The following is a 15980-nucleotide window of genomic DNA, read 5'->3' on the forward strand; positions in this document are numbered from 1 at the left end:
TAACATTTATCACAACACAATAATCATTCATAACCAAAATCAACTCATAACAGTTTCTTAGCATAATTAATTCAGACAACGCCAATCTAAACTTTAAAATAATACACAAAAACACGCGTTAAAGTCATTGATAATTAAAACACATATTAAAACTTATGGCTAGTAACTAGCCTTCTTGAACGGTCCTTCTAAGCATAATGAGGAAACTATTAAACCTCAAGCATTCTTCTCTGCTTCATGTCCTTCATTCGGCTTCCTGCAATCCCTTGCTAGGTGTCCACGCCCTCCACAGTTGTGACACCTATGATGATCCTTGCACTCCCAAGAGGAATGTCCTACTCTTCCACACCTAATCCCACTCTGCACTCTCCTGGGTATCTCTTCCCACATTTTTCACAAGCGGTGAACTCCTCCTGCCTTGCCTTCTTCTTACCTGGACCCTCTTCATTGGCTTCATTCAGTTTTGGGGTTGGGTTCTTGTTCTTCGGCTCAGTCTTCTCCTCTTCACTGATGGCAAAGTCCTCATAAACCATCTCGGCCAATTCCATGGCCGAGTCAAATGTTGCGGGTTTACTAGACTTAACCAAAGTGCGAACATTCTGTGGAAGTCCCCTCACGTAACACTTGATCCTCTTAGCTTCGGTGCTCACCATGTCAGGTGCCAACCTAGACATGCGGTTGAATTCAGTAGTATACTTACGTTGAGTCATCTTTCCCGCTTTCAAGTTCAGAAACTTCATCTCCACTCTTTCAACTTCGGTATCAGCGCAGAACCTCTTCATCACCAACTCCTTTAGATCATTCCATCTCATCGCCTTAACCTCGTCCCGAGTCTTCCTCTGCTCCGCACTTTCCCACCAATACATCGCCTCCTCTTCAAACGTTTGGGTGGCATAACCGACAACTTGATCGGGACGACACTCGCTAATGCGGATAATTTTATCCATGGCTGTTATCCATTGAAGAGTATCGATTGCGTCTCCCAAACCAGTCAGCTTCGGCGGGTCACATCCTTTGAGGGACTTGTAGTTACACCCACCTCGACCTCTCTTTCCATCATCAACTTTCACAGATCCAGCTTCACCCGATTCACCATTCTCTCCCTCACCATCTTTCTTACCATTTCCCCCTGACCCTTCAGTAGTTCTCCCATGGCTTCCAGCAGATCTCTCGGGATTCTGGTAATTCACAACAGCGGCTACAGCTTGAACAATGGCTGCTTGAATCGTAGGGTCAAGTTGAACCCCTTCGTTGTTGCTCGAGTTTCCTCCAGCTGCGCTTCCTTCGTCTCCGGTGTTGGAAGCTGCTTCTACCGAGGGTTGTCGAACAATACGAGGCCTGCCTCGGCGCCCAGTGCGACCTCCAGTGCCAACGATCTCTCTTCCGCCAGCCATCGTATTCTAAAAGGAAAACACAAACGGTGTCTATTACGACGCTCATCCTACCATTTAACACCATTGTCTAGTACGTCATTTTATCATAACATTTTTATCATTCATAACCAAACTCAATATTTTAAACCTTAACACAAAACAAGTTCTTAGGCATTTATACTTAAAACAAAATCAAACTATTGTCTAAGCAATTATTAATCCATCGATATGTATACAGATCTAAGACTACCTAAATGAATCCGGATCTAAAGGAATGATTTCTAGTTATAAACGTACCATAAACGAGTCGGTTTACGAACACGGGTAAGCCTTGATGTTGTTTTGGTTCTTCACGACGATCTAGCACCAACGGGTTCAGGTTTCCACCTTAATCTTGGCTCGGGTTGTAGGATGGTGTTTGTGTGTGTTTATCAATGTGTAGGCTATGGTGTAGATTTGGATAAAAATGGAAAGGATTAGGGTTTAAGGGGTATTTATACTCCCTTAAGCCCATGGAACTAAGACCCATCTTTCCCTTTTGGTCCATAATTAATTCCATCTAAAAGTCTACTTATCCTATCGTATTTTATTATTATTATTATTATTATTATTATTATTATTATTATCCGAACGAAAAATTGGGATGTTACAAGCTGCATACAAGCTTATCTTCAAGAGTTTATTCAAAGGGTCATACACTACACCCAAATTTAAGTCATTATGCCATACATTAAAGTTAAAAGCAGTAGGAGGATTGTTAAGTTCTACATAAGCTAGTGGAAAATTTATAAATTCTTATAAGTTTCTATCTTCAAGTAATAGTTATAACCGGGACACTGGCTATTTTATTATTAATTAACATATTATACGGCTTGTGATGACGAAAACAATGTATCTACACATATATTTTTAATATTGCTATTTTGTATAAATACTTTCCCCAAAATTCGGTAACTGTAACTTGAATAGCATTATAGTTTTTTTGTGTTTTGGTAACGTAAGGCTGTATGATACATAGAATTCATCGGAATAGGAATTTAAATGCTTTCAAAACGTGTTTGGTTGGCACTAGATGATATCATAATTTTTTCCTTCAAATTTTCTTCACTAGGAAAAAGTGAAAATTGCTATGATTCCATTAGGCAATGTAATATTTAAAATTCTTTAGAAGTAATCGCATATGCCTAAAAGACCCCATAATTTTATCAATTAAAATAGGATACAAAGTTTCATCGAAACTGATGTGTGGGTGAAATAGGGTGCATTAAGTGTTTAATGCTGTATGTTTTAATTGTTTATATCTATCGAACACGATTACTTTGATTGGTTTTATGGTGTTTGAAGCTTAAAGGAGCTAATTTGGAACATTCACGATGGTTAAAATACGAAGATTGGACGTGATTTCGGAGGATACAAATGGATTGGAAATGAAAGTAATGGAATATGATATGATAGAGAGTTGAAATACGAACACGTGTCCGCAAACGGGGAGGAAAATGGAGTTGATCGAGATGAAGATTTTATGAAGAAAACAATATATCTAAGAAAGTTGTCAGAGTAGCTTATAGCTGCCTCACCGTAGGCTACGGGCTTAAGACTCTGCCTTACGGTCTTTGTTTTATTCACACCCCGCCGTAGGCTACGGTGGCTTGACTGTAGCTTACAGCGGGCTTGACGCAAAAAGTATGGTTTTTGGGTTTTACTTCCATATAATAGCTCTGTTAAACCCTTAGTTAATTATCATTCATACTCTATCACTTTGGGACGATCTTGGAGCCATCTTTCACCATCCGAACACCTCTCAATCACTAAATTATCCATGAATCCATCCTTCCGACCAAGAATCAAGAAAACCAAGATGCAGAGGCAATGCTAAATCACTTGTGATCGCTTCAGGTGCAGGGTTTGTATGAACAGATTGTTTTGTGACTTCTATCTATGATTGGATTGAGATTTGATTTACTCACTCGGTTAATCTAGCTTACGTTTCTTATGACTGATTAAACAATTATTTTTTCTGGGATTCCCGTTTCTTATCAATCAATTGGTTTGTGTTCATCAACATTTAGAATTAAGTTCTTATCGGCATTGAACCGAGGACTGTCAGTTCGTGTCTAAATGTGTTTAACATGATAGAGACCACACGATTACCACAAGTATCAAACGTGAAATCGTTTAACAATTGACTTTGGTGGTTTGAGCATGATAGTTATACGCTTTATATACCAAAAGAGAGAAATGATGTACTCTAGTGTTTTGGCAATTACGTAGGATTCACATATGGTGCTCTAAAGGCATGTCGTGGTGGTGGAGGGCCGTTTAACTATAATGCGTCAATAGCTTGTGCAGACCTATTATCGACTACATGTGCTCAACCAGAAGTATACTTTAACTAGGATGGATTGCACTTGACTGAAGCTGCATACAAGCTTATATTCAAGAGTTTATTCGAAGGGTCATACACTACACCCAAATTTAAGTCATTATGCCATACATTAAAGTTAAAAGCAGTATGAGGATTGTTAAGTTCTACGTAAGCTAGTGGAAATTTAATAAATTCTTATAAGTTTCTATCTTCAAGTAATAGTTATAACGGGGACACTAGCTATTTTATTATTAATTAACAAATTTTACGACTTGTGATGTACGAAAACAATGTATCTACACATATATTTTTAATATTGCTATTTTGTATAAATACTTTCCCCAAAATTCGGTAACTGTAACTTGAATAGCATTATAGTTTTTTTGTGTTTTGGTAACGTAAGGCTGTTTGGTACATAGAATTCATCGGAATAGGAATTTAAATGCTTTCAAAACGTGTTTGGTTGGCACTAGATGATATTATAATTTTTTCCTTCAAATTTTCTTCACTAGGAAAAAGTGAAAATTGCTATGATTCCATTAGGCATTGTAATATTTAAAATTCTTTAGAAGTAATCGCATATGCCAAAAAGACCCCATAATTTTATCAATTAAAATAGGATACAAAGTTTCATCGAAACTGATGTGTGGGTGAAATAGGGTGCATTAAGTGTTTAATGCTGTATGTTTTAATTGTTTATATCTATCTAACACGATTACTTTGATTGGTTTTATGGTGTTTGAAGCTTAAAGGAGCTAATTTGGAACATTCACGATGGTTAAAATACGAAGATTGGACGTGATTTCGTTGGATACAAATGGATTGGAAATGAAAGTAATGGAATATGATATGATAGAGGGTTGAAATACGAAGACATGGCCGCAAACGGGGAGGAAAATGGAGTTGATCGAGATGAAGATTTTATGAAGAAATCAATATATCTAAGAAAGTTGTCAGAGTAGCTTACAACTACCTCACCGTAGGCTACGGGCTTAAGACTCTGCCTTACGGTCTTTGTTTTATTCACACCCCGCCGTAGGCTACGGTGGCTTGACTGTAGCTTATAGCGGGCTTAACGCAAAAAGTATGGTTTTTGGGTTTTACTTCCATACAATAGCTCTGTTAAACCCTTAGTTAATTATCATTCATACTCTATCACTTTGGGACGATCTTGGAGCCATCTTTCACCATCCGAACACCTCTCAATCACTAAATTATCCATGAATCCATCCTTCCGACCAAGAATCAAGAAAACCAAGATGCAGAGGCAATGCTAAATCACTTGTGATCGCTTCAGGTGTAGGGTTTGTATGAACAGATTGTTCTGTGACTTCTATCTATGATTGGATTGAGGTTTGATTACTCACTCGGTTAATCTAGCTTACGTTTCTTATGACTGATTAAACAATTATTTTTTCTGGGATTCCCGTTTCTTATCAATCAATTGGTTTGTGTTCATCAACATTTAGAATTAAGTTCTTATCGGCATTGAACCTAGGACTGTCAGTTCGTGTCTAAATGTGTTTAATACGTTAGAGACCACACGATTAACACAAGTATCAAACGTGAAATCGTTTAACAATTGACTTTGGTGGTTTGAGCATGAGAGTTATACGCTTTATATACCAAAAGAGAGAAATGATGTACTCTAGTGTTTTGGCAGTTACATAGGATTCACATATGGTTCTCTAAAGGCATGTTGTGGTGGTGGAGGGCCGTTTAACTATAATGCGTCAATAGCTTGTGCAGACCCATTATCGACTATATGTGCTCAACCAGAAGTATACTTTAACTAGGATGGATTGCACTTGACTGAAGCTGCATACAAGCTTATCTTCAAGAGCTTATTCGAAGGGTCATACACTACACCCAAATTTAAGTCAATATGCCATACATTAAAGTTAAAAGCAGTATGAGGATTGTTAAGTTCTACGTAAGCTAGTGGAAAATTTATAAATTCTTATAAGTTTCTATCTTCAAGTAATAGTTATAACGGGGACACTAGCTATTTTTTTATTAATTAACATATTATACGACTTGTGATGTACGAAAACAATGTATCTACACATATATTTTTAATATTGCTATTTTGTATAAATACTTTCCCCAAAGTTCGGTAACTGTTACTTGAATAGCATTATAGTTTTTTTGTGTTTTGGTAACGTAAGGCTGTTTGGTACATAGAGTTCATCGGAATAGGAATTTAAATGCTTTCAAAACGTGTTTGGTTGGCACTAGATGATATTATAATTTTTTCTTTCAAATTTTCTTCACTAGGAAAAAGTGAAAATTGCTATGATTTCATTAGGCAATGTAACATTTAAAATTCTTTAGAAGTAATCGCTGATGCCTAAAAGACCCCATAATTTTATCAATTAAAATAGGATACAAAGTTTCATCGAAACTGATGTGTGGGTGAAATAGGGTGCATTAAGTGTTTAACGTTGTATGTTTTAATTGTTTATATCTATCGAACACGATTACTTTGATTGGTTTTATGGTGTTTGAAGCTTAAAGGAGCTAATTTGGAACATTCACGATGGTTAAAATACGAAGATTGGACGTGATTTCAGAGGATACAAATAGATTGGAAATGAAAGTAATGGAATATGATATGATAGAGAGTTGAAATACGAAGACGTGGCCGCAAACGGGGAGGAAATGGAGTTGATCGAGATGAAGATTTTATGAAGAAAACAATATATCAAAGAAAGTTGTCAGAGTAGCTTACAGCGGCCTCATCGTAGGCTACGGGCTTAAGACTCTGCCTTACAGTCTTTGTTTTATTCACACCCCGCCGTAAGCTACGGTGGCTTGACTTTAGCTTACAGCGGGCTTGACGCAAAAAGTATGGTTTTTGGGTTTTACTTCCATATAAAAGCTCTGTTAAACCCTTAGTTAATTATCATTCATACTCATATCACTTCAGGACAATCTTGGAGCCATCTTTCACCATTCGAACACCTCTCAATCACTAAGATATCCATGAATCCATCCTTCCGACCAAGAATTAAGAAAACCAAGGTGCAGAGGCAATGCTAAATCACTTGTGATCGCTTTAGGTGTAGGGTTTGTATGAACTGATTGTTTTGTGACTTCTATCTATGATTGGATTGAGATTTGATTTACTCACTCGGTTAATCTAGCTTACGTTTCTTATAACTGATTAATTAGTTATTTTTTCAGGGTTTCCCGTTTCTTATCAATCCATTGGTTTGTGTTCATCAACATTTAGAATTAAGTTCTTATCGGCATTGAACCTAGGACTGTCAGTTCGTGTCTAAATGTGTTTAACATGTTAGAGACGACGCGATTAACACAAGTAGCAAACGTGAAATCGTTTAACAATTGACTTTGGTGGTTTGAGCCTGATAGTTATACGCTTTATATACCAAAAGAGAGAAATGATGTACTCTAGTGTTTTAGTTTTAATTATATTTAAAAAAGTAAAAATTGCATAGTGCACTTTTTGCTAAACAGATCTTATCGTGTCATTTGAACCGTTTACCTTTGATCATTAATATATTTGGAGTCTTATACTAATAAACTCGGAATTAAATAGATCACGTTCAGTCGTGTCAATTTGTCAGATTAAGTTGTGTTAATCATCATAACCAAACTAATGCGTCTAGTTTATAAAAATTAGTTAACGAGCCATGTCTATGTAGTTATCTATTTAATAGGAGTTATAGTTATACAGTTCATTGCATTACTTGAAACAGAAGTGTGGTCACACTTTTTCATATTGATTTTACAACTAAAGTAATCCTATTTACATAACCAAAGCTTTAAAGATGCTTAACATCATATATCCATCTAGCATAATTAGTTATTAAGTATTGAACTTCATTAGCACTTTTCACTAATCCCTTGTGGATTCGGCACCTTACTTGCCCTTGTTAGCAAAAGTATTTTATAAATGTTTTTGATTAACTTTTCTACATCGATCAAAACTAATCCAAGTGCCACTAAATTTCAAATTCTTAAGAAATATTTTACGAACCAAACAAGCCCTAAGGTGTTGTTAAGTACTAATGGATTTCAGATGGCCGGAGGGTTATAAAAATGGTGCCTAATGAAAATTGTTTTGTGACACTTCCATTGATTGATCAACGACAAACTCTTCACCTAAGGATCACCGGAAGGATTTTATCGACAGAAACTGTCGGTGATTAACTTTCTAAATAAAGATTATAAATAAATTGTCTCTATTTCATGTAAATGTAAATAGCATGTTCTAGTAAATAAAATTGCTACCGCTAACAAAATAAAATTCTCATTAGAATAGAATTATATGTAAAATACACTCATAACTATTATGGGACGATTGTATGATAAACTATTTTAAGATGTAAGTTATGTACTTACTCACTTCTTTTTTCCTTAATTGTTTCGGGATGACTCATGCTCTTTGTTTACTACTTTAATTTATATATGCAAAGACTTACTACTTTGGTTTATTGATAAGAACCATAATTTCATAACGTTGGACTATATCTAACATGAGTAGTACTACTTGATGAGGGGCATTGACGCAGGTTTGCCACTAGTTCCAATTCGAGAACTACGAGATTAGACATTGGGATAACATTAGTTTTAAATCTTAGATGGATTTCACTTTATCATGAGAGAAGCTATATGCAATTCATCCCATCATTAGTTTTAGACTAGTAATTTGACCCGATCGTCATATGTTAAATGAAAAAACAAAATTGTGACCCTAACAATGTACACTTTTGACCAATGACAACAAACTATGCACAATTTAACCTAGTAACTTGACCCGTCGAGATGCAGCGGTGTTTAGAAGACAATCTCGTTTCGTATTTCTACAAATCACAACCCGTGAGTCACCACGTTTCCAAGTAACAAACGGTTACCGACAATAATGGCAGTTGTAACTGTTGATCCTGCATCTTTCATACGGTTATTTACTGATTTTATGAACTCCAGGTCTGCCAAACTATCCGACTCGGATATAGCTTATTTGCATTTGATAGGGACTTTGGATGTTTAATAAGATTACCAAAAAGATCGTATTTAACGTATTCTACAGCGAGAACACCACCATGACCATCTAATACTCCAAACAAACCAGCCAGTTCTCCATCTACACCTTCGATTTGTGTTTCATAATAATCCTCAATTGAATATCTTCTTTCAGCTAAGCGGGTATAACCATGGATAAACTTTGAATATATACTCGGGCCGTCCTATAAACGGAGAAACACCAAAACATGTCAGCAGCAACAAAGAAAAAAATTGTCAATGTCAAGTATCATATTTATAAGGTCCCATTTTTTTGTTATGGTATGGCTTCTGTAACTATTTTGTAGGAAAATTCAGTTTTACATCTCACTTTCATATGGTCAAAGTTGCCAAGCAAACATTTATCATGCATACCACTCACTTTATTAAAAAACATCACATTATTATTGTGACAAAGATTACAATTATGTAATCACTTTTAATGAATTGATTAACTAGGATAATACTCGTTTTACACACGAATGGAACATATATAAAACGTAATATATATGTAAAATCAAATAAATTTAATGAAATGCAAATGTCGTATTTATATATAAATAATAATTTTACATGAAATAAAAGACATCATAACTTATTTTAATTCAAATACAAAAACATACGAAAACGAACAAAGATAAATGAGATAAATGAAAAGTTAAAACATTTTATAACTTATACCATGAGTACAATAAGCAAACAAAGAAATTAGTATCCAAATAAAACAAGTCTCCAAATCTTAAAACATAACAATAAAAACATATCATTGTCTTTATTTTTTAATAAATAAATGGTAATCATAACCATTATTTTTGAAACTTTTTCCAACGTAAGAGTTATAAGTTTAACACCATATGTCATTTTGCCATCAACTCCATCTTTAACACCACCGCTAAACACATTGGTCTTCTCTTCCACATCTGATGTTTTACACTTAATTGCTGACATGCTAGATTCATCATCAACGTTAAACACGTCCACAAGTTTCCTCTTCAGTTTATCATCAAATGATGTAATTGATGACTTCAAATTATTTTCATCCTCAAATTCAAATTACGATTAGCATTTATTGATTAATAAATGAATGGTATGTTTTCATTGTTATGTTTTAATATTTGGAGACTAATAAAGGAATGATTGTGTAGAGTTTTATATTTATTCAACAACATGTTTATATGAAGGATCTCATAAACAATTTTAATAGATGTACATTAAATTTGTGTAGAGAGTTTTATGTTTATTCAACAACATATTAATAATTTTGTGATCTTTTCATTAATCATAATTAATTGTTAACAAATTTAACATATGGTTTAGCACAAGCTTAACTATACTTAAAGTTATGAATTCAAATTTAAAATGGTTTTTAATGTTTTAAAATTCATAATACATAAATTGATTTTTTTTAACCAAAATTTCATTAAAAAAATAATATTCAATTAAAATGCATATATCGTAATTGTGATATCTAAATATGAGATACTAAAAAATAAAAACTTAAAACATAAGAAACTACTAATTTAAATAAAAATAAATTGTCAAACTAAGATTTTAGTAATATTTAAAAAAAAAACTTGTCTGATCATTTTGTTAATAATAATTAAATGTTACCAAATTTAACGTATGCTTTATTGTAATAAAGTTAAAGTAAATGTTAAGTTATTAATTCAAAACTTTAAATGTTAATTTTGGCCAAAATGATGTTTAAATAAATAATTTAATTTGGTAATCACATTATATATGTTAAGTTAAAAAATCAAACACAATTTCCACTTTAGTGGAGTTGGTAAGCACCTTTTGTTTGAAACCTAAGGTCTTAGAATCTAAACACGTACCACACAATATTTATTTTTCAAAAATTTATAAAGCCTTATGGGTCATGGGTTATAATAGGAAAAAACGGGTCATGGATCATAATATAATAGGAAATAGTTGTTTTGAACAAAAATCTGCTAAGGATCAAGTATCCAAATTCGTAAAAGTGAGGTATAGTGCTAACACGATAATGACAAGTGTGTAATCGTAATATTGGTGAACACAAAGGTTTGATCACGAGGGAAAAAACCATTAATCACGATAATCTTACTACGGTCAAAACTTAACAAGGTAATCTTTGGACGAATTGCTTCGGTCAAAGATTAACTAGGTAATCGTTGGTCGAATCTCTTCGGTCAAGGATCAACAAGGTAACCTTTGGTCGGATAGTACGTGATTATCATAATCTCCGGCACAAAAAACCCCCGGACGGTGAAAACTATCACCGTAAATTATATTAATCAAAGAAGGATGTTACAATTGTTGTGGAGTTGATGATCGAGATTACAAAGTAAACTAGTGAATAGAGAGAATGTTTGCTTCTGCTCTAGTGTGTGTGTGATAGTACATGTGTTTTTTTCTACTCGACCATAGCTCAATTAAATAAGAAAATATCAATAACAATATTCCCTAACAATCCGGAAGTCTTCCACTAGCCGCTCCATGACTTTGACCACGTGCGTATAGCCGTTCAGTAGCGAGATAAGCGGAAGAACGAGTCTTGGAACCGTTGTTGATAAATAAAACATCAATCTTCACATAAATTCGTCCATTAACAGCTATGTTGAATTAGGATCCTGGATCCATACTCCAGCTAGGAATGCTCCATGAGGATAACCGATGCAAGTACGTCTTAAAGTTGTCATACCTGTCTAACACATCACCATACTAAACGCAATCATTAGTAAACAAATAATACTAGGATCGTCTATCCTTAATACCCTGATACATATTTCAAGGATAATATATCTGTAAGATAAATAAGGATTAAGGATCCTCAGCATAAATTTCATGGCCTAACAATTGCCCCCAAAATGACGGGTGACAGTAGAATACAGCTGTCATTTTGAATTTCAAACTTACTTCAAAGAAGGTGTTAGACGTGTGTCAGGCGGTTCATATCTACTAACCATTATTATATGCCGCCTATATACGCGATGATCATAATTCTTTTATAATCACATATCTGGCCATCTTTTAGGTATCCTTCTTTCTTTTTGCTTATTTTCCTTCGATATGTCGACTGCTTCTATATCCTCTTCCTCTTCTTCTTTCCATCATATTGATCCCGATGACCTTTACTCAGATAATATCCTTCAATCACATTCTTCCGAAATCTGTAAATTCACATATTCGGAAATCGATGAAATCCGGTCACATTTTCCAGCCGATACAGTTTTCCGACCCTTCGATTCCACAGCCCGTAGCAATAGCATTTCAAAAAACTGGGTTTGCTTTCCGGCCCAACCGTTTCTCATAGGTTATAAGTATCCTTTCCCCAACTTCACTCAAAGGTTCATCAATTTGGAGGGAATTTTTTATATCCAAGCCATGTTGATGTTGTGGAGAGTCCTTCATACCATAGAAAGGATAACCGTAGAGGAGGGAGTCGAGTTCGGCCTAGCAGAATTAGTATACCTGTACAATCTTGTTACCCGCGGTTCCAAACTCTTCGTCTTTAAATCAAAACATCACCAAGTAAATCCATTTTCAAAGTCACCCTTAATGGTACCCTATGGAAAAACCAATTTTTTTTTCGTGAGACAAGATTCCATTATGGGTGGAACTAATCTTCCCAAAAAGTGGATACCAAAGGGTAGGATCTAGGATCCTTAGGTAACCTAGATAGGATACTTTATTCTTCTGCTAATAATTTTTATTGCTTGTGTAGTCGAAAATTTCGATTTGCTGGCTGATCTTCCGGGAGTTGAAGACAGAGTGAAGAGGTTTTTATCACTGGATCCTGCAATCAGGACTTTTCAAGCAAACTTTATTGAAGCTTTTCAAGGATCAAACTCAGAATCAATCATGTCAAGTAAGAGTAATAATTCTTAGTATTAAAAAGTATTAAGAGTTGAAAACTTATCTGTCATTTGTTGTTTACAGGTGCTCCGAAATCAGGAAAGTCTGCTTCCAAGTTCTCCCTCAAGGATATTTACTGCATGTTTACCAAGAAGGATACCCCGAAATCAACCCCTACGTCCGAGCCTCGTCCGATCATAACTCGAGCAAAGTCAAGATCTAAGAGAAAGAAGAGTTCAGATCCAGAGAACCCCTTTGAGGCCGAAAAGCAGATTCTGGACATGCTTTCTAATGTAAGGATCCTTTATTTTTGTCAATTTCTATTATTTCAAGCATCTTCCCAAGCTTATCCTGCTTTCATTTATAGGCCATCAATTCTGCCCGAAACCACTATGAGAAGACTGTCGTAGAGAATGAAAAGACCCTTGCCGCGATGAGATCAATTGCTGCTGCTAAGGATTAGGCCCTCTCTAAGATGACCAAAGAGAAGAGACAGATAGAGGAGCATGCTGCTGCCCTGGCCGTCCAAATGCAGGACGAAATCAATCGAGCTACCGAAGAGGCGAAGGTCTGGGCAGCCAAGTCGGTCCTCGAGGCCAAAATCAAATTGGTGACTGAAGCCAATGATCCATCCTTTGATAAGTCTTCATGGGAAATCAAAGAATGGAAGCAAGCCTTGATCGACTTGCCTTCATCCTTGATCGACTTGGATGGTCGACTACCATGGTCGAAGCAGGTGAAGCAGGAACAAGCGGTGTGAAGGGTTTGGATGAAGCTGAAGGTGGGAATGAGGCAATGATGGAGGTGGAAGCAAACGCATGAACGGGCGATGAAGGATATAAAAGACAAGGCCCAAGCCCGTTCTATTTTGCTTTTATGATGTTTTTATGAACAATTACTATGGTCTGTAATAAACAGTAGTATTTAGGATAAAGGATCCATGATCCTTAAGATAATTGGCGGGGGTGACAAAGGTGGAGGGATCCTCTTTTTGTGGGGATGAAGCCTTCGTTGCCCCTGTTTTTAATTTTCCTGCACTTATGAACAGTTAGTAACTCTCACTTAATCCGGATGGATGGTCCATCTTTTGCATGGTGAAGTCCGGGTTAAGAATTTTGGATAAGTCCTTGTGGCTTATCTTAATTAATATAAATCTTTTGACTATTTGCTTGTTGTTTGTTTTTACAAGTTGACTTGATATAGATTTAACATCTTTACTAGTTTTGAAAAATAATCTTAAGTAAAAGATTTTTTGGATAAAAGATCCTTATGAAAATTATGTAGGATAGAATATCCTTAAAGAAAAAATAGGAGAATAAAATAGTAGGATAAAATATCCTTAAAAGTCGATAAAAGTTTTATAATAGATTATCCTTAGATGACAAATTTTTAGGATAGAGTATCCTTAAAAATAGATAAACTTTTAGTAATAAAATAACTTTAAGGGAATAACTTTCTAAACTAAAATATCCAAAATTATTGCATCCAGTATGATACATAGGTTAATTAAAAGAAATCATACAAGAAGGTCTAGGTAGACCTGAGTTACCATATATACTGAACTTTCAGTGATCCTTGAAGAAATAACTTTAGGATTCTGGATCCTTAGAATTTCGATCTTCACAAAGAACTTAGGAAATCTGTTGCAAATAATTCATAGAGTTAACTGGGATTAAACCCAATAAGCTGGGAACAAGCCCAAATAATAAACTGAGGACAAGCCCCTGCAACTGGGGACAAGCCCGTGTAATCTAGGGACAAGCCCGTGAAATCTGGGGAAAAGCCCGTGCAATCTGGGGACAAACCCGTGAAATGGGAACAAGCCCAAAAACTGGGGACAAGCCTAACAACTGGGGACAAGCCCAAATACGGATGTTAACTGGGGACTCGCCCAAACCGGGATTTAGCCCAAACTTAAGGTAACGTGAAAATGTTACAAACCGGTGGTATGGTACGTCTACCATAAATCGTAGGATCCTCTATATAGCCGAAGACAACGAAATTGTCAGCCACTAAGCGTGTACTGGTCCCGCTGCCCCAAAATATACTTCGGATAGCGTGCGCTATAGGCGATCGTAGGAAAGGTGAAAACCTTTAAACCGTAGGGGATATGACCATCGGGGGCCATACCAAACGTGGGCTAGGCCAAAAGAAATAAGATAATACCTCAAATGTAAAGGAGAGGTGGCCAACCTTTTGAGCATCAAATGAATCATTATAATCCTGCATGGTTATTCAAAACTTGGAAAAGACAAATTGTTAAGAATACAAATTGGAAAAGAATACATTATTCAAAACAGTAATAATTCAAAAAGAATAATTGATCAGAAATATGTTACCGATTTAAGGATTCTAGATCCTTTTTTGGATAATATATCTTCTCAGGATAGTGGATCCTGATCGGAAAAAATATTTCTTGAGGTGGATGGCATTCCATGCTCTTGGTAACCTGTTGCCTTCCATTGTTAGCAAATGATATGCCCCCTTTCCTGCCTCCGATTCAATTTGATACAGTCCTTCCCACTTGGGTGCTAGCTTTCCATCAGCCGGATTGATAGTATTTTGGAAGGCTTTCCTCAAAACTAGATACCCTTCTTGAAATCTTCTGATTCTAATATTTTTGTTGTATGCCCCAGCTACCCTTTGTTGATAAGCTGCCATCCTGATCTTGGCCAAGTCTCTGAGTTCTTCTATAGTATCCAAGTCTTCAAGAAGGATTTCTTCATTGGCTTCAGGATTCCAGATGCTCGTTCTTGCTGTAAGAACCATCATTTCTGTGGGAATTACTGCTTATGATCTAAACACCAAAGAGAAGGGTGTTTGGCCTGTTGCATTCTTAGGTGTAGTCCTGTCTGCCCAAAGAACATAAGGAAGTTCTTCAGCCCATTTTCCTTTCTTGGATCCTAGCTTCTTCTTTAGATTGTTGATGATGATCTTGTTGCTAAACTCTGCTTGACCATTAGCTTGAGGATGAACCGGAGTAGAACTAACCATTTTGATTCCCCAACTGTCACAAAAGTTAGTGGTTCTATTCCTGATAAACTGGAAACCATTGTCACAAACAATCTCAGCAGGAATATCAAATCTAGTTATATTATTTCGTTTAATAAAAGATATTACTTCCCTTTCTCAGACTTGTACGAATGCTTCAGCCTCAATCCATTTGGAGAAGTAATCAGTCATAGCAAGCATAAAAACCTTTCCACCGGGTGCTTTTGGTAGCTTGCCCACAATATCCATACCCCATTTCATGAAGAGCCATGAAGAGGATATAGGATACAGAGGCTCCGCCGGCTGATGAAGGATGTTCGTGTGTCTTTGGAAAGCATCACATTTCCTAAAAATACTCCACTGCATCCTTCTTCATTGTTGGCCTG

The sequence above is a fragment of the Bidens hawaiensis genome, unplaced genomic scaffold (assembly GCF_021521415.1).
Source record: "Bidens hawaiensis isolate Kalapana, Puna unplaced genomic scaffold, B.hawaiensis_p1.1 tig00002735_1, whole genome shotgun sequence".
In the NCBI taxonomy this organism is placed as follows: domain Eukaryota; kingdom Viridiplantae; phylum Streptophyta; class Magnoliopsida; order Asterales; family Asteraceae; genus Bidens; species Bidens hawaiensis.